We start from the raw sequence: 20,338 nt of genomic DNA on the forward strand, positions 1-20,338 counted from the left end.
TTTACTCAAATGTGATGTTATACATGTACATATCATAAGAGTATTTTTTATGTATTATTCAGTTGATAAATTATTATTTCATGATACATATATGTACAATATTTTGCTTCGATTTGTAACTACCCACATTATGACATTGAGACCATTCTGATTTATCGAGTAAAATACGATTGTATAGTTTTGAGTTTGAATCTTGGCATATTTTACCGGTTTGCCACTTTTGCACTCTACCCTTTTAAAGGGGGCGTGCATATTTTGGTGGTTTTTAGTATTCCATTCCATTCCATTCATTTGGATTTATTAATTTATTTGTTTTTGTTTTGTTTTGTCTTTTTACTGTTAGTGGGCCTGTTAGTCTGCTTTGATAACTGTAAATCTATTCTGACGTTTGACGAACGGAACATGAAGTGTTGTTATCATGTATGCTATGTAATTATATTATTGGTATGGAGAGGCATTGATATGCATGTTTATGCTTGCCAATCCAGTCCCGATTACTTGAGGAGATTAGTTTAAACTATAGATTAACGTATCCATACTATTAATGTGCAATCATTATATCGGGCTATGAGGTATACGTTATGTAATCAAGATTGAGTTTGCGTTTACTTTTCTATTTTTTTAAAATAAATTTTCACTATTTTTGCTACACTCGAATAGATTTACTTTGGCTTTCGTGATTGTGGTCTCTAAGTATTTTAGAAATGATGTTGTTGAGACAACTGAACTGTTGATCTGCAGTCTTTCAAAATTCATTTTCACGAGATATATTCTCCCTTTTTACCAGTTCTCAAAATGAACATATAGCTGTTTACACAAAGGTATCTTCCCGTAAAATAGGTAGGACGAAACGTGAAGCATAGCAGCTTTACTGAAGCCATAACTGATTGTCATAACTGAAGTTGTTAAAATGATCCTGAAAACTGTCATTTTCAACATTCACCTTGGAAGCAATTTTACCAAGAAACTAAATAACTCATTACTAATGGAAGGGGTGAACTGAAAGCCCAATTTTATTAACTGAAGTCACTGATTGAACTCGCTAACATGGATCCACTTACATTCTGGTACATGTGTCTTATTTCGTTTCCTGAGGACACATATTTTACCTTTTTTATAGAAAATCCGTGTCTAATCCCATAAAACAACACCGTTGTCACTACACCAAATGATTTTGACCTCGACCCAAAACAAAGGTTTAACTTACAGGACTACCTGTAAGATATCCCTTTCTTGATAACGAGTTTAACAGCTACGCCGAAATGCTGCTTATAAGAACCTTATAAGAAGTTGTATATCCACAGAACTTTCGTATTTTTTTCCAAATGATCATGACCTGAACAGATATTACTTTGTCAGAGGCTTCATGAGTGATTTCCAATTTCTAATCCACACACTGATTTCCACTTTTTCATCATTTTGACTTTTATCTCAGTTTGTTGAGTATCTCAGCATAACTCGCAAAGACAATGGAAACTGAGCGGAACGATGACGCTTTCTGTGTCTTCCGCGTTCCCTTACGTAATTTCCGCAAAGCGCCTACGACAATTTGCGCCGAAAAAGTCATGTCTCGTCCGCTGGTCTTGTTTATTGGAGTATAACAGCTGCCGCTTTCAAGTGTATTTTACTTGTCATATACAAAATTCATCCATGGATCACATTTGGTCATTAGGGGACACCAGCTTTGAAATGAACAGGTGTTCGTGAGTGTATATGGATGAAAAAGACTGATTGCGCAAGACGCGCAGCCAAATATCTCACATTCAAAGGAAATCTCGAATTGATTGTTTTATAAGGCGTCGAGCTGACCGGTTGGTTTTGGTGTTGTGTATAAACCTCCTTTGCACGAACTTTGTCAAGCATACCTGCTTTGTCCTTTTGCAAGACCTGCACATATTAGTATTTGAAAGACATTGACATTTATGTGCAGGTGCTCTGGAAAACCTTGTCCGGCACGATATTCCTTCCAATTTAGTTATTGTGTGCATGCTGCATTTCAATTTTGGAAATGTGCTTAAAACATATTTTGATTCTCAAAGAATGTGGTTCGTTTAGCAAGCAAAATATTGCTTTGATTAACACTTCACCAGTACTATGCAATATTACAGAATACACAAAACCGGATACTCAAAAACGACAAATTATAGCATTGTGATTAGGGGTATATGGGGTTATAGGAGTCCCTTTTTATCCACCGAGACAAGTGCTACACGCCCTGGTGGGGTGTGGATTCGGGGAGGGGGTAACGGAGGAGATGACCAACATACACGTACTCCATACGCTATCATGGTCTTCATTACTGCTTGAAGATCGACCTTTTCTCACTGTGGTCTATGATGACTTCGGTGAACGGAAAAGAACTTATTCACTGTGAAAACCAGAAAATAGTTGAATCCGTCCACGATTTTATCATAAAACACAAAGCTTGATTTTTAATTTTTTAACAGGAAACTAATTAACTTGTCAAAAACCTTCTCACAAATGTTCAGTGTTTCTACAAAGAGTTAGTCAGACACAACAAACCATAATTCTGTTTTTCATGTTTACTTATACTTTAGATGTATTTGATGTAATGATATGTATGCATATGTTATTATATGATAGTTCATATGGATGACGACACATGCTTCATTTATATTTTGTATTATATGCTGTATGGGTGAGGTACTGTAAAGCTTGCTCACCAGTCCCAATCAGAGTTACAAAACACACAAAAATACAACAACATGGAGATGTGTGGAGAAAATAGAGACATATGGAGAACAGCAATGTCATAACTGAACAGAAATCATTCCCTCTATTGGTGAAGGCCGTGTGGGATTAGTTAAACAAAGAAATCTAGTCGACCATGCCTCCTAATACTCTTACTCCTTAAACAAACGACTTGCCTGGGCTGTCTAAAATTGAATTGAAATTTTTGTAAATTCGATGTTTCGGGTATTACGTAAGGAGGTAATCAGGTGTCAACACTATGGCGTTCGACGCTCCGGACATGAAGGAAAACCAAATACGTTATAAAGTACAGTAATGTGGTCAGTATGAGCGAGGCAGACAGTCTGATGAGCACAGCTCATTACGGAAATCTCTTGTCTTTGGAGCTGCACGTTGAGACGCTGAAGCCTTCTGTCAAGTTCTTCTTTATTCTTTATTGTGGCCACTGTGTCACAATATGCAGTTTACATTGCTCACAGACCCTCGATTCACGATTACGCCAACTTCCTCGACTACTGTTCGTGCGACGACTATCATTCAGGAATTGGTTCCACAGCTCATTCTTTCACCGAAGTCTTTGTGTATATGTTTTAGCTCGTTAATTAGCGTAGAGACGAGTCTTCTGCTATTCTCGGGCACAAGTTCTCCAAGGTAGTCGACGCTCCGGGTGTCATTAGAACAGTGTTGAGCACTGTCACACTCCACTGCTTTTCGACAGTACTGTTGTGTATTTAATAAAACAATCGACAATCCGGACGTGAACCAAAAGAGGATACCACCATTCTCATCGGTGGATGAAATGGGATGAAGAAAACCCGCATACTCTTCATCACATTGCTACACCGTATTTACCATAACGAATGTTTAAATATCACTTTATGTAAATAGAGCATCAAAACAAGCTGAAACCATGTATTATATTAACATGGTACTAACTATAGTCGATTCGAACCACTGCTTTACAGTTCACTGACTGGATGCAGGCTTTTCCCACGTGGCGGGGTAAAACTTAATGATCTATTCTCCCTCGCAAGGCCACGTGAACCAATCAGAAATGGACATTCTTAAATGGGGTAGGAGAAATGTGCCCTGTACGTTCTTATGAACCTTGATCTTTCAGGTACCTTTCATCAGTTGTGTACAAATAATGGTCTAGAATAATGTTTCAAACACTTTAATACGTATTGATGCAGGGGCTCCATATATGTTCTTGTTTACGTCCCGCTCGTCAAACGTCAGAATAAATTTACAGGTATCAAAGCAGACTCAATCGCTGGGCCACTTGCAATAAAGAACCCAAACAATGCAAAAACATTCAGTCAATTTAAACAAATAGATGGAATACTAAAAAACACCTAAATATTAGTATGCACGCCCCATTTAAAAAGATAGAGCGCTAAAGTGGCAAGATTCAAACTCAAAACTATTCAATCGTATTTTACTCGATAAATCAAAATGGTCTCAATGTCATAATGTGGGTAGTTACAGAATCAAAGCAAAATATTTTACATGTTTATGTACGATTTATTTAGCAAAGCCAGAAAAATCCCCGACAAACACGGTCGCTTCTCCTCAATACGTGGGTTTGTGAGAGTGAGGGTACTCCCTACAAGGCTCACTCCCATTAGTTAACAAGGCGTCCTCCCATTTTATGTCTTTTTTACTCGATAGGTACGGAAAATTAATTAGGCGATGTGGGTATGTCATGACTGGTTGATTTCTCAGGATTAGGTGAATTGGGTATGGCAGAGTCGATATACTATGAACATAGGGGATTTAGCAAGCGTGTTGGAGTGAAGGAATGACAAAACTCTGTGATAGATTAATGAGTGTCTTTTTTAAGCATTATGAAAATGGGAATGGTAAATTAACACAAAATGCCCTAGACCTGTCCAGCGTGTCATACATATATATATATATCATAAAAGAATAATTTATCAACCGAATAATACACAAAAATACTCTTATGATTATGTATAACATCACATTTTAATAAAAAGATGCATGCGTTGAGCTTGTTAGATGTTTTAAGATTAATGGAAGAGGTAGAGAAGGACATCCCCCACTTGGGAACTTGGGAGCAGAGAGACACCACGGTTCAGTGGTTACAGCTATAGGGCCCTCTGTGCTCTCTGCTCAATATATTAAGGGTGGTGATGTAGATGAAGGTTACGCAGGAAAAGTAGGTGATGTGGGTATACTACGTCAACAGGCAGCTGTGCAGTCAACCAGATAGTTTGTTGTTTTAACCTGTCTGACAATTGTTACGCCTGACCAGGGAGACAATAACAAGCTGATGTTAACACATGTGATCTAACGATAGTTTTACGTTCTTTAGCATGTTTTGGAAGGGATGGCCGTGGTGTATCATTTATTCTTTCATTCATTCACATATGTACTTCTTTCTTTTATTATTTCTTTTATTCATTCACATATACTTCTTGCTCTTCATTCATTCATTCATTGTAAGATTTCGACTGATACAGTAAACTGGCTGAAGTACTGTTAAACGCGGCCCAAGTTGCGATGGAGACGAATCAGGTCACTGTGTGCATTGGAGCATGAGGAGGCGCATACTAATTAGTACAAATGGTAAAGAAAACAAGTTAGTGACCTACCCCTGTTGTAGATAATTTCTGGTCTGACAAATAGGAGAATGCCCCATAAAACCTCGGACGAAGAAAAGCCGGGACGGGCAAACGGGAATTACTAAAAATGGGGACCACACTATTAAAACGAAACATGCTAAACTGGGTAGGTACACTTAAAACTACTAGGTAGGTACATTTGGTGAATGTCAGTGGAATTGACAAGACATATTTCAATACAGTTTAAAGATCTCACAACACCGTTTATTAATGTGTCCCAGCATAGTCACTGGAGTTTGGTCACTCTTGATTAGGGCTTTCACAAATAACTTCAACTTCATAGATATAGGTTGAATTTTGGTATATTTATAGAATACCTAAGTTCAAAAGAATCTCAAGACTTAGTATTCTAAGTGTACTGTATATGTTGCTGGAAGTAAAGGGCTTCACAACCCATGTTTGCCATAAAAGGCGACTATGCTTGTCGTAAGAGGCGACTAACGAGATCGGGTGGTCAGGCTCGCTGACTTGGTTGACACATGTCATCAGTTCCCAATTGTGCAGGTAGATGCTCAAACTCGATTATCTACAAACCGCCGCCATATTGCTGGGATATTGCTGAGTGCGACATAAAACTAAACTCACGAAATTAAACTGAATTGTCATTAGAATTTCATCTATTTTTAAACCATATGTTTGAAAAATAAAGAAAACGAGCAAACGAAAATATTTTCGTCCACGAGAGAGATTAGTCGAATTAAGACCGGAATGATTTCATTTTTTGGTCGTGATACTTATAAACACACTTTCATTCATATATTTACAACCCCCAAGACAATTAAAAAAGCTATGAAAATTTAAGTGGAAGTCCAGATTCTTGTACTTGTTACAAATTATCAGAATTAAGTCAAAATGATTTGAATTTTGTGCCATGATACTTACAAATATATCCTCATTCATTTACAAAATCCAAAACACAGGAAAAGATGTATTTTGAGTAAAAGTGATTATTCTGGCATATTTTTAAAAATCTTCCTGAATTCGCAAAAGTAAGTCAAAATCAGTTGAATTTTGTGTCATGATACTCATAATGGCACTTTCATACATTTACATCCTCCAAAACATTAGAAAAGATGTATTTGGAGTGAAAAGGAAATATTTTCGCTCATGGGCCCAATGTTTTTCGCCCATGGGCGAGATGTTTTTGAAAATCGGTCTCAATTAGCAGAATTAAGTCATAATGAGTTGGATTTTGTGCCATGATACTCATATATATATCCTCATTCATTTACAACCTCCAAACCACAGGAAAAGATGTATTTTGAGTGAAGGCAAATATTCTCGCCCATGGGTCAAAATGTCTTTCTCCCATGGGCGAGAGTTTTCAAAATTGCTCTCATTTAGAGGAATTAAGTCAAAATGAGTTGAAATTTCTGTCATGATACTCATAAATGTACTTTCATTCATTTACATCCTCCAAATATTGGAAAAGATGTGTTTGGGGTAAAAGGAAATATTCTCGCCCATGGGCCAAAATGTTTTTCACCCATGGGTGAGATTTTGTTAAATAGCTCTAAATTAACGGAATTAATTCAAAATGAGTGGAATTTTGTGACATGATACTTATGAACATACTTTCATCCATTCACAACCTCCACAACATGGGAAAAGGTGTATTGTGAGTAAAAGTAAATATTCTCACCCATGGGCCAAATGGTTTTCGCCCATGGGCGAGGCGTTTTGAAAAATCACTCTTAATTAGCCGAATTAAGTCAAAATAAGCTTAATTTCGTGTCAAGACACTAATAAATACACGTTCATTTATTGAAAAACTGCAAAGCCTGGAAAAAAAACATGTAGTTTCAATAAAATTAATTACATGTATTCTCGTCCATGGGCCAATATGTTTTTCACCCATGGGCGAGATTTTTTAAAATCGCTGTCAGTTAGCAGAGTCAAGTCACAACAAGCTGAAATTTGTGTCATGATACTTATTAACATTTTTTCATTCATTTACAACCTCCAAAACATTTATTCTGGATGAAATTAAACACTTTCGCCCATGGGCCTGCCCATGGGCCTACCCATTGGCCACTGTTCGCCCATGGGCGTGCCCATGGGCGAGCGAGTTTAAATTTTGAGTTTTCGAAAAAATTTTTTTTCATTTTTTCATCCTTAGCACACATACATGACAGCTGCCTGTTTAATTTTGCGAAATCGCTTGTGCGAGAGTGGCCACAGTGCTGAGAGTATCTGGACTTTTGTGAGTCCAGAATTAAATTGTGACGTGTTTTCTTCAATATTGGTGAGTCTCAAATATGCCTTTTCACTTATTTATGGGACAATCGGAGTGCCGAGATGCTTTTTTGTGTTTATAGCGAAGTGAAGTATGTGAACAGTACACCTTTCCTCCAATGGAACTAGATAGCAAAGTAGTATTTAGGTGTGTTGTTACGTATGTTGTAGAGTGAGGGCAATACACACAATGTAGAGCAATTAAGGCGTTGTGGCTGACTCCAGCCAAATTATTCCCAAATCTTAAAATGGAAAAAAGTTACTTCCCAGACGGGGAATCGAACCCCGGCCGTGGCGGTGAGAGCGCCAAATCCTAACCACTAGACCACCTGGGACACTGATGGTATATCTGGACATAAGATTGACATGTCTCTTCGAAAATCAGGGCAAGGTCACATCCATAAATGGAACAGAACTGCCCCTTTGAAACAACGACAGTGAAGAGTATAAGTCTCTTCGCCTTACATTGAAATGAAGAATGATTTAGACTTTTAGTCATCTAATAACATGCCACTCCAACAAGTTATCCATACAATTTGTCCTATCTAATAACAAGGCGCACTCTCGCATATATGACATTTACTTAGTATTTTATATACATTGACAGCAATGTTGTTTACCTTGCATGTAGGAAATACGCACTCACTTACTATACACATGCACATAGGTATATTTACAAAATGTCCATTGATAAATCAGTAAAACAATGACACACAACATAAAGTCTACACAGAACAGTACAACAATGACACACAAGATAAGAATGAGTCTACACATTGTCGAAAGAAAGGATGTACACAAATATATACTTATGATGTGCAAGTGTTAATTGTATATAAGAACTGTGTGGACGTCCTTTACAGTGACAGTGTTTGGGCTTAGTTTTCTTGCGAAAAAAAGAGGTAAAGTGAAATTCTGGCTGAACTGAATGAAACGTGAGGAGGAGTTGATAAATACTGAGAAAAAAATATGCGAAAAATGTACTTCCCAGACGGGGAATCGAACCCCGGCCGTGGCGGTGAGAGCGCCAAATCCTAACCACTAGACCACCTGGGACCTTGCAATGTTAGGGATGGAGCAAGGTATTGCTTCAAGTAGGAACATGTTGCCACAACGTGATATTTCCTAGATGACACTTACCCATGCACTCTTCCTTCTGTCTCTCTTTTCTTACTTCCAATATAGTTTCAATCGTAAATGAATTAATTGTAGAGGAAGGCTTGGGTGCAGTTCACCCTTGGAATGAATAATAGCTGTGGCTTCCACATTGCCATGAGACACTCATGTTGCATGTGCCAAATTAAGCAAGGAACCCGCCGAGTCTACTCTTGTCCAGGACAGAGAAGGCATGGATTTTATTCGGAGGATTTCATTTTGTAGTATGACACGTACAGCAATTGATGCTGAAATATTCTTCAATATTGGTGAGTCTCAAATATGCCTTTTCACTTATTTATGGGACAATCGGAGTGCCGAGATGCTTTTTTGTGTTTATAGCGAAGTGAAGTATGTGAACAGTACACCTTTCCTCCAATGGAACTAGATAGCAAAGTAGTATTTAGGTGTGTTGTTACGTATGTTGTAGAGTGAGGGCAATACACACAATGTAGAGCAATTAAGGCGTTGTGGCTGACTCCAGCCAAATTATTCCCAAATCTTAAAATGGAAAAAAGTTACTTCCCAGACGGGGAATCGAACCCCGGCCGTGGCGGTGAGAGCGCCAAATCCTAACCACTAGACCACCTGGGACACTGATGGTATATCTGGACATAAGATTGACATGTCTCTTCGAAAATCAGGGCAAGGTCACATCCATAAATGGAACAGAACTGCCCCTTTGAAACAACGACAGTGAAGAGTATAAGTCTCTTCGCCTTACATTGAAATGAAGAATGATTTAGACTTTTAGTCATCTAATAACATGCCACTCCAACAAGTTATCCATACAATTTGTCCTATCTAATAACAAGGCGCACTCTCGCATATATGACATTTACTTAGTATTTTATATACATTGACAGCAATGTTGTTTACCTTGCATGTAGGAAATACGCACTCACTTACTATACACATGCACATAGGTATATTTACAAAATGTCCATTGATAAATCAGTAAAACAATGACACACAACATAAAGTCTACACAGAACAGCACAACAATGACACACAAGATAAGAATGAGTCTACACATTGTCGAAAGAAAGGATGTACACAAATATATACTTATGATGTGCAAGTGTTAATTGTATATAAGAACTGTGTGGACGTCCTTTACAGTGACAGTGTTTGGGCTTAGTTTTCTTGCGAAAAAAAGAGGCAAAGTGAAATTCCGGCTGAACTGAATGAAACGTGAGGAGGAGTTGATAAATACTGAGAAAAAAATATGCGAAAAATGTACTTCCCAGACGGGGAATCGAACCCCGGCCGTGGCGGTGAGAGCGCCAAATCCTAACCACTAGACCACCTGGGACCTTGCAATGTTAGGGATGGAGCAAGGTATTGCTTCAAGTAGGAACATGTTGCCACAACGTGATATTTCCTAGATGACACTTACCCATGCACTCTTCCTTCTGTCTCTCTTTTCTTACTTCCAATATAGTTTCAATCGTAAATGAATTAATTGTAGAGGAAGGCTTGGGTGCAGTTCACCCTTGGAATGAATAATAGCTGTGGCTTCCACATTGCCATGAGACACTCATGTTGCATGTGCCAAATTAAGCAAGGAACCCGCCGAGTCTACTCTTGTCCAGGACAGAGAAGGCATGGATTTTATTCGGAGGATTTCTTTTTGTAGTATGACACGTACAGCAATTGATGCTGAAATATTCTTCAATATTGGTGAGTCTCAAATATGCCTTTTCACTTATTTATGGGACAATCGGAGTGCCGAGATGCTTTTTTTTGTGTTTATAGCGAAGTGAAGTATGTGAACAGTACACCTTTTCTCCAATGGAACTAGATAGCAAAGTAGTATTTAGGTGTGTTGTTACGTATGTTGTAGAGTGATGGCAATACACACAATGTAGAGCAATTAAGGCGTTGTGGCTGACTCCAGCCAAATTATTCCCAAATCTTAAAATGGAAAAAAGTTACTTCCCAGACGGGGAATCGAACCCCGGCCGTGGCGGTGAGAGCGCCAAATCCTAACCACTAGACCACCTGGGACACTGATGGTATATCTGGACATAAGATTGACATGTCTCTTCGACAATCAGGGCAAGGTCACATCCATAGATGCAACAGAACTGCCCCTTTGAAACAACGACAGTGAAGAGTATAAGTCTCTTCGCCTTACATTGAAATGAAGAATGATTTAGACTTTTAGTCATCTAATAACATGCCACTCCAACAAGTTATCCATACAATTTGTCCTATCTAATAACAAGGCGCACTCTCGCATATATGACATTTACTTAGTATTTTATATACATTGACAGCAATGTTGTTTACCTTGCATGTAGGAAATACGCACTCACTTACTATACACATGCACATAGGTATATTTACAAAATGTCCATTGATAAATCAGTAAAACAATGACACACAACATAAAGTCTACACAGAACAGCACAACAATGACACACAAGATAAGAATGAGTCTACACATTGTCGAAAGAAAGGATGTACACAAATATATACTTATGATGTGCAAGTGTTAATTGTATATAAGAACTGTGTGGACGTCCTTTACAGTGACAGTGTTTGGGCTTAGTTTTCTTGCGAAAAAAAGAGGCAAAGTGAAATTCCGGCTGAACTGAATGAAACGTGAGGAGGAGTTGATAAATACTGAGAAAAAAATATGCGAAAAATGTACTTCCCAGACGGGGAATCGAACCCCGGCCGTGGCGGTGAGAGCGCCAAATCCTAACCACTAGACCACCTGGGACCTTGCAATGTTAGGGATAGAGCAAGGTATTGCTTCAAGTAAGAACATGTTGCCACAACGTGATATTTCCTAGATGACACTTACCCATGCACTCTTCCTTCTGTCTCTCTTTTCTTACTTCCAATATAGTTTCAATCGTAAATGAATTAATTGTAGAGGAAGGCTTGGGTGCAGTTCACCCTTGGAATGAATAATAGCTGTGGCTTCCACATTGCCATGAGACACTCATGTTGCATGTGCCAAATTAAGCAAGGAACCCGCCGAGTCTACTCTTGTCCAGGACAGAGAAGGCATGGATTTTATTCGGAGGATTTCTTTTTGTAGTATGACACGTACAGCAATTGATGCTGAAATATTCTTCAATATTGGTGAGTCTCAAATATGCCTTTTCACTTATTTATGGGACAATCGGAGTGCCGAGATGCTTTTTTTTGTGTTTATAGCGAAGTGAAGTATGTGAACAGTACACCTTTTCTCCAATGGAACTAGATAGCAAAGTAGTATTTAGGTGTGTTGTTACGTATGTTGTAGAGTGAGGGCAATACACACAATGTAGAGCAATTAAGGCGTTGTGGCTGACTCCAGCCAAATTATTCCCAAATCTTAAAATGGAAAAAAGTTACTTCCCAGGCGGGGAATCGAACCCCGGCCGTGGCGGTGAGAGCGCCAAATCCTAACCACTAGACCACCTGGGACACTGATGGTATATCTGGACATAAGATTGACATGTCTCTTCGATAATCAGGGCAAGGTCACATCCATAGATGCAACAGAACTGCCCCTTTGAAACAACGACAGTGAAGAGTATAAGTCTCTTCGCCTTACATTGAAATGAAGAATGATTTAGACTTTTAGTCATCTAATAACATGCCACTCCAACAAGTTATCCATACAATTTGTCCTATCTAATAACAAGGCGCACTCTCGCATATATGACATTTACTTAGTATTTTATATACATTGACAGCAATGTTGTTTACCTTGCATGTAGGAAATACGCACTCACTTACTATACACATGCACATAGGTATATTTACAAAATGTCCATTGATAAATCAGTAAAACAATGACACACAACATAAAGTCTACACAGAACAGCACAACAATGACACACAAGATAAGAATGAGTCTACACATTGTCGAAAGTAAGGATGTACACAAATATATACTTATGATGTGCAAGTGTTAATTGTATATAAGAACTGTGTGGACGTCCTTTACAGTGACAGTGTTTGGGCTTAGTTTTCTTGCGAAAAAAAGAGGCAAAGTGAAATTCCGGCTGAACTGAATGAAACGTGAGGAGGAGTTGATAAATACTGAGAAAAAAATATGCGAAAAATGTACTTCCCAGACGGGGAATCGAACCCCGGCCGTGGCGGTGAGAGCGCCAAATCCTAACCACTAGACCACCTGGGACCTTGCAATGTTAGGGATGGAGCAAGGTATTGCTTCAAGTAGGAACATGTTGCCACAACGTGATATTTCCTAGATGACACTTACCCATGCACTCTTCCTTCTGTCTCTCTTTTCTTACTTCCAATATAGTTTCAATCGTAAATGAATTAATTGTAGAGGAAGGCTTGGGTGCAGTTCACCCTTGGAATGAATAATAGCTGTGGCTTCCACATTGCCATGAGACACTCATGTTGCATGTGCCAAATTAAGCAAGGAACCCGCCGAGTCTACTCTTGTCCAGGACAGAGAAGGCATGGATTTTATTCGGAGGATTTCATTTTGTAGTATGACACGTACAGCAATTGATGCTGAAATATTCTTCAATATTGGTGAGTCTCAAATATGCCTTTTCACTTATTTATGGGACAATCGGAGTGCCGAGATGCTTTTTTTTGTGTTTATAGCGAAGTGAAGTATGTGAACAGTACACCTTTTCTCCAATGGAACTAGATAGCAAAGTAGTATTTAGGTGTGTTGTTACGTATGTTGTAGAGTGAGGGCAATACACACAATGTAGAGCAATTAAGGCGTTGTGGCTGACTCCAGCCAAATTATTCCCAAATCTTAAAATGGAAAAAAGTTACTTCCCAGACGGGGAATCGAACCCCGGCCGTGGCGGTGAGAGCGCCAAATCCTAACCACTAGACCACCTGGGACACTGATGGTATATCTGGACATAAGATTGACATGTCTCTTCGAAAATCAGGGCAAGGTCACATCCATAAATGGAACAGAACTGCCCCTTTGAAACAACGACAGTGAAGAGTATAAGTCTCTTCGCCTTACATTGAAATGAAGAATGATTTAGACTTTTAGTCATCTAATAACATGCCACTCCAACAAGTTATCCATACAATTTGTCCTATCTAATAACAAGGCGCACTCTCGCATATATGACATTTACTTAGTATTTTATATACATTGACAGCAATGTTGTTTACCTTGCATGTAGGAAATACGCACTCACTTACTATACACATGCACATAGGTATATTTACAAAATGTCCATTGATAAATCAGTAAAACAATGACACACAACATAAAGTCTACACAGAACAGCACAACAATGACACACAAGATAAGAATGAGTCTACACATTGTCGAAAGAAAGGATGTACACAAATATATACTTATGATGTGCAAGTGTTAATTGTATATAAGAACTGTGTGGACGTCCTTTACAGTGACAGTGTTTGGGCTTAGTTTTCTTGCGAAAAAAAGAGGCAAAGTGAAATTCCGGCTGAACTGAATGAAACGTGAGGAGGAGTTGATAAATACTGAGAAAAAAATATGCGAAAAATGTACTTCCCAGACGGGGAATCGAACCCCGGCCGTGGCGGTGAGAGCGCCAAATCCTAACCACTAGACCACCTGGGACCTTGCAATGTTAGGGATGGAGCAAGGTATTGCTTCAAGTAGGAACATGTTGCCACAACGTGATATTTCCTAGATGACACTTACCCATGCACTCTTCCTTCTGTCTCTCTTTTCTTACTTCCAATATAGTTTCAATCGTAAATGAATTAATTGTAGAGGAAGGCTTGGGTGCAGTTCACCCTTGGAATGAATAATAGCTGTGGCTTCCACATTGCCATGAGACACTCATGTTGCATGTGCCAAATTAAGCAAGGAACCCGCCGAGTCTACTCTTGTCCAGGACAGAGAAGGCATGGATTTTATTCGGAGGATTTCATTTTGTAGTATGACACGTACAGCAATTGATGCTGAAATATTCTTCAATATTGGTGAGTCTCAAATATGCCTTTTCACTTATTTATGGGACAATCGGAGTGCCGAGATGCTTTTTTTGTGTTTATAGCGAAGTGAAGTATGTGAACAGTACACCTTTTCTCCAATGGAACTAGATAGCAAAGTAGTATTTAGGTGTGTTGTTACGTATGTTGTAGAGTGAGGGCAATACACACAATGTAGAGCAATTAAGGCGTTGTGGCTGACTCCAGCCAAATTATTCCCAAATCTTAAAATGGAAAAAAGTTACTTCCCAGGCGGGGAATCGAACCCCGGCCGTGGCGGTGAGAGCGCCAAATCCTAACCACTAGACCACCTGGGACACTGATGGTATATCTGGACATAAGATTGACATGTCTCTTCGATAATCAGGGCAAGGTCACATCCATAGATGCAACAGAACTGCCCCTTTGAAACAACGACAGTGAAGAGTATAAGTCTCTTCGCCTTACATTGAAATGAAGAATGATTTAGACTTTTAGTCATCTAATAACATGCCACTCCAACAAGTTATCCATACAATTTGTCCTATCTAATAACAAGGCGCACTCTCGCATATATGACATTTACTTAGTATTTTATATACATTGACAGCAATGTTGTTTACCTTGCATGTAGGAAATACGCACTCACTTACTATACACATGCACATAGGTATATTTACAAAATGTCCATTGATAAATCAGTAAAACAATGACACACAACATAAAGTCTACACAGAACAGCACAACAATGACACACAAGATAAGAATGAGTCTACACATTGTCGAAAGTAAGGATGTACACAAATATATACTTATGATGTGCAAGTGTTAATTGTATATAAGAACTGTGTGGACGTCCTTTACAGTGACAGTGTTTGGGCTTAGTTTTCTTGCGAAAAAAGAGGCAAAGTGAAATTCCGGCTGAACTGAATGAAACGTGAGGAGGAGTTGATAAATACTGAGAAAAAAATATGCGAAAAATGTACTTCCCAGACGGGGAATCGAACCCCGGCCGTGGCGGTGAGAGCGCCAAATCCTAACCACTAGACCACCTGGGACCTTGCAATGTTAGGGATGGAGCAAGGTATTGCTTCAAGTAGGAACATGTTGCCACAACGTGATATTTCCTAGATGACACTTACCCATGCACTCTTCCTTCTGTCTCTCTTTTCTTACTTCCAATATAGTTTCAATCGTAAATGAATTAATTGTAGAGGAAGGCTTGGGTGCAGTTCACCCTTGGAATGAATAATAGCTGTGGCTTCCACATTGCCATGAGACACTCATGTTGCATGTGCCAAATTAAGCAAGGAACCCGCCGAGTCTACTCTTGTCCAGGACAGAGAAGGCATGGATTTTATTCAGAGGATTTCATTTTGTAGTATGACACGTACAGCAATTGATGCTGAAATATTCTTCAATATTGGTGAGTCTCAAATATGCCTTTTCACTTATTTATGGGACAATCGGAGTGCCGAGATGCTTTTTTTTGTGTTTATAGCGAAGTGAAGTATGTGAACAGTACACCTTTTCTCCAATGGAACTAGATAGCAAAGTAGTATTTAGGTGTGTTGTTACGTATGTTGTAGAGTGAGGGCAATACACACAATGTAGAGCAATTAAGGCGTTGTGGCTGACTCCAGCCAAATTATTCCCAAATCTTAAAATGGAAAAAAGTTACTTCCCAGACGGGGAATCGAACCCCGGCCGTGGCGGTGAGAGCGCCAAATCCTAACCACTAGACCACCTGGGACACTGATGGTATATCTGGACATAAGATTGACATGTCTCTTCGAAAATCAGGGCAAGGTCACATCCATAAATGGAACAGAACTGCCCCTTTGAAACAACGACAGTGAAGAGTATAAGTCTCTTCGCCTTACATTGAAATGAAGAATGATTTAGACTTTTAGTCATCTAATAACATGCCACTCCAACAAGTTATCCATACAATTTGTCCTATCTAATAACAAGGCGCACTCTCGCATATATGACATTTACTTAGTATTTTATATACATTGACAGCAATGTTGTTTACCTTGCATGTAGGAAATACGCACTCACTTACTATACACATGCACATAGGTATATTTACAAAATGTCCATTGATAAATCAGTAAAACAATGACACACAACATAAAGTCTACACAGAACAGCACAACAATGACACACAAGATAAGAATGAGTCTACACATTGTCGAAAGAAAGGATGTACACAAATATATACTTATGATGTGCAAGTGTTAATTGTATATAAGAACTGTGTGGACGTCCTTTACAGTGACAGTGTTTGGGCTTAGTTTTCTTGCGAAAAAAAGAGGCAAAGTGAAATTCCGGCTGAACTGAATGAAACGTGAGGAGGAGTTGATAAATACTGAGAAAAAAATATGCGAAAAATGTACTTCCCAGACGGGGAATCGAACCCCGGCCGTGGCGGTGAGAGCGCCAAATCCTAACCACTAGACCACCTGGGACCTTGCAATGTTAGGGATGGAGCAAGGTATTGCTTCAAGTAGGAACATGTTGCCACAACGTGATATTTCCTAGATGACACTTACCCATGCACTCTTCCTTCTGTCTCTCTTTTCTTACTTCCAATATAGTTTCAATCGTAAATGAATTAATTGTAGAGGAAGGCTTGGGTGCAGTTCACCCTTGGAATGAATAATAGCTGTGGCTTCCACATTGCCATGAGACACTCATGTTGCATGTGCCAAATTAAGCAAGGAACCCGCCGAGTCTACTCTTGTCCAGGACAGAGAAGGCATGGATTTTATTCGGAGGATTTCATTTTGTAGTATGACACGTACAGCAATTGATGCTGAAATATTCTTCAATATTGGTGAGTCTCAAATATGCCTTTTCACTTATTTATGGGACAATCGGAGTGCCGAGATGCTTTTTTTGTGTTTATAGCGAAGTGAAGTATGTGAACAGTACACCTTTTCTCCAATGGAACTAGATAGCAAAGTAGTATTTAGGTGTGTTGTTACGTATGTTGTAGAGTGAGGGCAATACACACAATGTAGAGCAATTAAGGCGTTGTGGCTGACTCCAGCCAAATTATTCCCAAATCTTAAAATGGAAAAAAGTTACTTCCCAGGCGGGGAATCGAACCCCGGTCGTGGCGGTGAGAGCGCCAAATCCTAACCACTAGACCACCTGGGACACTGATGGTATATCTGGACATAAGATTGACATGTCTCTTCGATAATCAGGGCAAGGTCACATCCATAGATGCAACAGAACTGCCCCTTTGAAACAACGACAGTGAAGAGTATAAGTCTCTTCGCCTTACATTGAAATGAAGAATGATTTAGACTTTTAGTCATCTAATAACATGCCACTCCAACAAGTTATCCATACAATTTGTCCTATCTAATAACAAGGCGCACTCTCGCATATATGACATTTACTTAGTATTTTATATACATTGACAGCAATGTTGTTTACCTTGCATGTAGGAAATACGCACTCACTTACTATACACATGCACATAGGTATATTTACAAAATGTCCATTGATAAATCAGTAAAACAATGACACACAACATAAAGTCTACACAGAGCAGCACAACAATGACACACAAGATAAGAATGAGTCTACACATTGTCGAAAGTAAGGATGTACACAAATATATACTTATGATGTGCAAGTGTTAATTGTATATAAGAACTGTGTGGACGTCCTTTACAGTGACAGTGTTTGGGCTTAGTTTTCTTGCGAAAAAAGAGGCAAAGTGAAATTCCGGCTGAACTGAATGAAACGTGAGGAGGAGTTGATAAATACTGAGAAAAAAATATGCGAAAAATGTACTTCCCAGACGGGGAATCGAACCCCGGCCGTGGCGGTGAGAGCGCCAAATCCTAACCACTAGACCACCTGGGACCTTGCAATGTTAGGGATGGAGCAAGGTATTGCTTCAAGTAGGAACATGTTGCCACAACGTGATATTTCCTAGATGACACTTACCCATGCACTCTTCCTTCTGTCTCTCTTTTCTTACTTCCAATATAGTTTCAATCGTAAATGAATTAATTGTAGAGGAAGGCTTGGGTGCAGTTCACCCTTGGAATGAATAATAGCTGTGGCTTCCACATTGCCATGAGACACTCATGTTGCATGTGCCAAATTAAGCAAGGAACCCGCCGAGTCTACTCTTGTCCAGGACAGAGAAGGCATGGATTTTATTCAGAGGATTTCATTTTGTAGTATGACACGTACAGCAATTGATGCTGAAATATTCTTCAATATTGGTGAGTCTCAAATATGCCTTTTCACTTATTTATGGGACAATCGGAGTGCCGAGATGCTTTTTTTTGTGTTTATAGCGAAGTGAAGTATGTGAACAGTACACCTTTTCTCCAATGGAACTAGATAGCAAAGTAGTATTTAGGTGTGTTGTTACGTATGTTGTAGAGTGAGGGCAATACACACAATGTAGAGCAATTAAGGCGTTGTGGCTGACTCCAGCCAAATTATTCCCAAATCTTAAAATGGAAAAAAGTTACTTCCCAGACGGGGAATCGAACCCCGGCCGTGGCGGTGAGAGCGCCAAATCCTAACCACTAGACCACCTGGGACACTGATGGTATATCTGGACATAAGATTGACATGTCTCTTCGAAAATCAGGGCAAGGTCACATCCATAAATGGAACAGAACTGCCCCTTTGAAACAACGACAGTGAAGAGTATAAGTCTCTTCGCCTTACATTGAAATGAAGAATGATTTAGACTTTTAGTCATCTAATAACATGCCACTCCAACAAGTTATCCATACAATTTGTCCTATCTAATAACAAGGCGCACTCTCGCATATATGACATTTACTTAGTATTTTATATACATTGACAGCAATGTTGTTTACCTTGCATGTAGGAAATACGCACTCACTTACTATACACATGCACATAGGTATATTTACAAAATGTCCATTGATAAATCAGTAAAACAATGACACACAACATAAAGTCTACACAGAACAGCACAACAATGACACACAAGATAAGAATGAGTCTACACATTGTCGAAAGAAAGGATGTACACAAATATATACTTATGATGTGCAAGTGTTAATTGTATATAAGAACTGTGTGGACGTCCTTTACAGTGACAGTGTTTGGGCTTAGTTTTCTTGCGAAAAAAAGAGGCAAAGTGAAATTCCGGCTGAACTGAATGAAACGTGAGGAGGAGTTGATAAATACTGAGAAAAAAATATGCGAAAAATGTACTTCCCAGACGGGGAATCGAACCCCGGCCGTGGCGGTGAGAGCGCCAAATCCTAACCACTAGACCACCTGGGACCTTGCAATGTTAGGGATGGAGCAAGGTATTGCTTCAAGTAGGAACATGTTGCCACAACGTGATATTTCCTAGATGACACTTACCCATGCACTCTTCCTTCTGTCTCTCTTTTCTTACTTCCAATATAGTTTCAATCGTAAATGAATTAATTGTAGAGGAAGGCTTGGGTGCAGTTCACCCTTGGAATGAATAATAGCTGTGGCTTCCACATTGCCATGAGACACTCATGTTGCATGTGCCAAATTAAGCAAGGAACCCGCCGAGTCTACTCTTGTCCAGGACAGAGAAGGCATGGATTTTATTCGGAGGATTTCATTTTGTAGTATGACACGTACAGCAATTGATGCTGAAATATTCTTCAATA

The 20,338-nt window shown here is 39.1% G+C and overlaps 18 non-coding genes across 18 annotated transcripts; all 18 read right to left on the minus strand.

The window, feature by feature from the left end:
- Positions 1-7,858: 7,858 nt before the first annotated feature.
- On the minus strand, positions 7,859-7,930 carry Trnae-cuc (transfer RNA glutamic acid (anticodon CUC)). Its single transcript has one exon. It is a non-coding gene; the product is annotated as a tRNA-Glu (tRNA).
- A 649-nt stretch (positions 7,931-8,579) lies between these two features.
- On the minus strand, positions 8,580-8,651 carry Trnae-cuc (transfer RNA glutamic acid (anticodon CUC)). Its single transcript has one exon. It is a non-coding gene; the product is annotated as a tRNA-Glu (tRNA).
- Positions 8,652-9,272: 621 nt separating this feature from the next.
- On the minus strand, positions 9,273-9,344 carry Trnae-cuc (transfer RNA glutamic acid (anticodon CUC)). The gene has a single exon. It is a non-coding gene; the product is annotated as a tRNA-Glu (tRNA).
- Positions 9,345-9,993: 649 nt separating this feature from the next.
- On the minus strand, positions 9,994-10,065 carry Trnae-cuc (transfer RNA glutamic acid (anticodon CUC)). The gene has a single exon. It is a non-coding gene; the product is annotated as a tRNA-Glu (tRNA).
- A 623-nt stretch (positions 10,066-10,688) lies between these two features.
- Positions 10,689-10,760, minus strand: Trnae-cuc (transfer RNA glutamic acid (anticodon CUC)). The gene has a single exon. It is a non-coding gene; the product is annotated as a tRNA-Glu (tRNA).
- Positions 10,761-11,409: 649 nt separating this feature from the next.
- On the minus strand, positions 11,410-11,481 carry Trnae-cuc (transfer RNA glutamic acid (anticodon CUC)). Its single transcript has one exon. It is a non-coding gene; the product is annotated as a tRNA-Glu (tRNA).
- A 623-nt stretch (positions 11,482-12,104) lies between these two features.
- Positions 12,105-12,176, minus strand: Trnae-cuc (transfer RNA glutamic acid (anticodon CUC)). The gene has a single exon. It is a non-coding gene; the product is annotated as a tRNA-Glu (tRNA).
- Positions 12,177-12,825: 649 nt separating this feature from the next.
- On the minus strand, positions 12,826-12,897 carry Trnae-cuc (transfer RNA glutamic acid (anticodon CUC)). The gene has a single exon. It is a non-coding gene; the product is annotated as a tRNA-Glu (tRNA).
- A 623-nt stretch (positions 12,898-13,520) lies between these two features.
- On the minus strand, positions 13,521-13,592 carry Trnae-cuc (transfer RNA glutamic acid (anticodon CUC)). The gene has a single exon. It is a non-coding gene; the product is annotated as a tRNA-Glu (tRNA).
- Positions 13,593-14,241: 649 nt separating this feature from the next.
- Trnae-cuc (transfer RNA glutamic acid (anticodon CUC)) lies at positions 14,242-14,313 on the minus strand. The gene has a single exon. It is a non-coding gene; the product is annotated as a tRNA-Glu (tRNA).
- Positions 14,314-14,935: 622 nt separating this feature from the next.
- On the minus strand, positions 14,936-15,007 carry Trnae-cuc (transfer RNA glutamic acid (anticodon CUC)). Its single transcript has one exon. It is a non-coding gene; the product is annotated as a tRNA-Glu (tRNA).
- A 648-nt stretch (positions 15,008-15,655) lies between these two features.
- On the minus strand, positions 15,656-15,727 carry Trnae-cuc (transfer RNA glutamic acid (anticodon CUC)). Its single transcript has one exon. It is a non-coding gene; the product is annotated as a tRNA-Glu (tRNA).
- A 623-nt stretch (positions 15,728-16,350) lies between these two features.
- Positions 16,351-16,422, minus strand: Trnae-cuc (transfer RNA glutamic acid (anticodon CUC)). Its single transcript has one exon. It is a non-coding gene; the product is annotated as a tRNA-Glu (tRNA).
- A 649-nt stretch (positions 16,423-17,071) lies between these two features.
- On the minus strand, positions 17,072-17,143 carry Trnae-cuc (transfer RNA glutamic acid (anticodon CUC)). The gene has a single exon. It is a non-coding gene; the product is annotated as a tRNA-Glu (tRNA).
- A 622-nt stretch (positions 17,144-17,765) lies between these two features.
- On the minus strand, positions 17,766-17,837 carry Trnae-cuc (transfer RNA glutamic acid (anticodon CUC)). The gene has a single exon. It is a non-coding gene; the product is annotated as a tRNA-Glu (tRNA).
- Positions 17,838-18,485: 648 nt separating this feature from the next.
- Trnae-cuc (transfer RNA glutamic acid (anticodon CUC)) lies at positions 18,486-18,557 on the minus strand. Its single transcript has one exon. It is a non-coding gene; the product is annotated as a tRNA-Glu (tRNA).
- Positions 18,558-19,180: 623 nt separating this feature from the next.
- Trnae-cuc (transfer RNA glutamic acid (anticodon CUC)) lies at positions 19,181-19,252 on the minus strand. Its single transcript has one exon. It is a non-coding gene; the product is annotated as a tRNA-Glu (tRNA).
- Positions 19,253-19,901: 649 nt separating this feature from the next.
- Trnae-cuc (transfer RNA glutamic acid (anticodon CUC)) lies at positions 19,902-19,973 on the minus strand. Its single transcript has one exon. It is a non-coding gene; the product is annotated as a tRNA-Glu (tRNA).
- Positions 19,974-20,338: the final 365 nt, after the last annotated feature.

Source organism: Haliotis asinina, chromosome 14 (genome assembly GCF_037392515.1).
Source record: "Haliotis asinina isolate JCU_RB_2024 chromosome 14, JCU_Hal_asi_v2, whole genome shotgun sequence".
Lineage (NCBI taxonomy): Eukaryota > Metazoa > Mollusca > Gastropoda > Lepetellida > Haliotidae > Haliotis > Haliotis asinina.